The sequence below is a fragment of the Sinocyclocheilus grahami genome, unplaced genomic scaffold (assembly GCF_001515645.1).
Source record: "Sinocyclocheilus grahami isolate Dianchi unplaced genomic scaffold, SAMN03320097.WGS_v1.1 scaffold828.1, whole genome shotgun sequence".
Classification (NCBI taxonomy): Eukaryota; Metazoa; Chordata; class Actinopteri; order Cypriniformes; family Cyprinidae; genus Sinocyclocheilus; species Sinocyclocheilus grahami.
Genome location: NW_015506007.1, coordinates 446,952 through 448,671, shown reverse-complemented (window position 1 = coordinate 448,671; position 1,720 = coordinate 446,952). Strand labels below are relative to the sequence as shown.

General features: G+C 45.8%; 1 long non-coding RNA gene across 1 annotated transcript; it reads left to right on the top strand.

The window, feature by feature from the left end:
* The first annotated feature begins 346 nt into the window (after positions 1-346).
* On the top strand, positions 347-1,146 carry LOC107562580 (uncharacterized). The gene is made up of 2 exons (XR_001606003.1): positions 347-731; positions 921-1,146. It is a non-coding gene; the product is annotated as an uncharacterized lncRNA (long non-coding RNA).
* Positions 1,147-1,720: the final 574 nt, after the last annotated feature.

Genomic DNA, 1,720 nt, shown 5'->3' with positions numbered 1-1,720 from the left:
AGGGCCGCCCGAAGCATGAATCTGTATTCCGAAAGGCACGGAAAACAAATAACAATTGCTAACGGTTGCATGTTACATTACAGTACATAACATTTCACTTACCACATAAACAGAGTAAGGAGAGATGACCGAGGACGATGGCGAATGATTTGCAGATCCTGAGCACCGCTGACAAACATATAATCTTGTAAAATGTGTGGTAAGTACTGCCGCTCCATAGTATAAACGGAGTACGTGCGATCTCGAAAGTGAAACTAAAAAGCGATTGTGCATTCAAAAGTGGTTTCGGTGCCCTGCATATTAATAGCGGCTCCCTGATGCCCGCAATTTATATTCAGTATGATTACCTAACGATATAACTGCGAGAGAAAGTAGGCTATTGAAATATATATTTTCCTCCCATCTGTTCCATAGTACATGTCATTTTATTTCCAAACACGGTATTGGGATAAGGCGGAATGCGGGGGGGTTGTTGTATCACGATACCGGCTCAACATCGTGATATTTATCAGCCATCGGCGAAGGATAATGGCATCATCTGTCGGCCCAACCCTGGAAGGGATAAGTACACTCTTACCAATATACCGGTTTTCTTAGGTGTCCTATGCCATTGGAGTGGCCCACCCCTTGTCCATCTCCATCTTCCACTATGGAACCTCACAGAGGAGCGAGAAGGAGCTGCTGGAGATCGTGAAGAAGAACTTTGACCTCCGCCCGGGCGTCATTGTCAGGTAAAGTGTGTTCCTCGGGGGCGGCCCAACCACCGCCTTTCGGTTTGATGGTTTCCCAGTCATCTTTTGCTCACGCGTTTCCTGAGTTTGGTCTTTTGCACAGTTAACGTTAGAGAGGCTGATTGAGTTAACGGAGCGTCCTTCTTTGTGCGTGGCAATTGTCTTACTCTGTCTCCTGTGCAATTCCAGAGAGCTGGACCTGAAGAGGCCCATCTACCAGCGCACCGCCGCCTATGGCCACTTTGGCCGCGAGTCCTTCCCCTGGGAAGTTCCCAAAAAGCTTAAATACTAAATCTGTAACCCCCCCTCCTTTCATTGGGCGGTAGGTGTACATTACAGAGAAACCTACTCAACCCATCGGAGGGGGGAGATGTACCAAAACCCCTCACTCCTAACCTCACACCCGTTCCCAAAGGTAATTCACCTCCAATGGCATTCTCCCCATACAACTCCACCTTCAACCCTGTTCTTTGCTGTATTGTTTTTGAAATATCTGTGGATGGTGGCTGTTTGTGTTTTTTTTTTTTTTTTTTTTTTTTTTTTTTTTTTTTTTTTTTCTTTTTGACTTTAATGCGCCCTCTTCTCCCCCATCTCTCTTCGGCCCTTCCTTCCTTACCTACTTGCTTGACAGCTCAAGTGATGGCACAAATGGAGGTCAAAGGTTGTTCTGTGATGCTATGCATTGCTGGCTGAAGCACTATCCCCTCGACTTTTTGTTTTACCAACTAAGAGAAGCAATGCTGACCATTTTCCAGGTCCACCACTTTATGCGTACCATCGCCAATGGAATCAAAACCTCTCGTGAAATGTCGAAAACCTGTCTTTAGATGGATTCAACAAGAATGTGTTTGTTACATAGTGCAGGGATCGGATTGCGAAATTTTAAGACACTTTTTACACATGCGTACTGTCGCCACGGTTCTGTCCCGGTCACCGCAGGCCATGTTGTTTTTATTTCTGACGTGTTACAGAGAAGTCAGAAGCTGCTA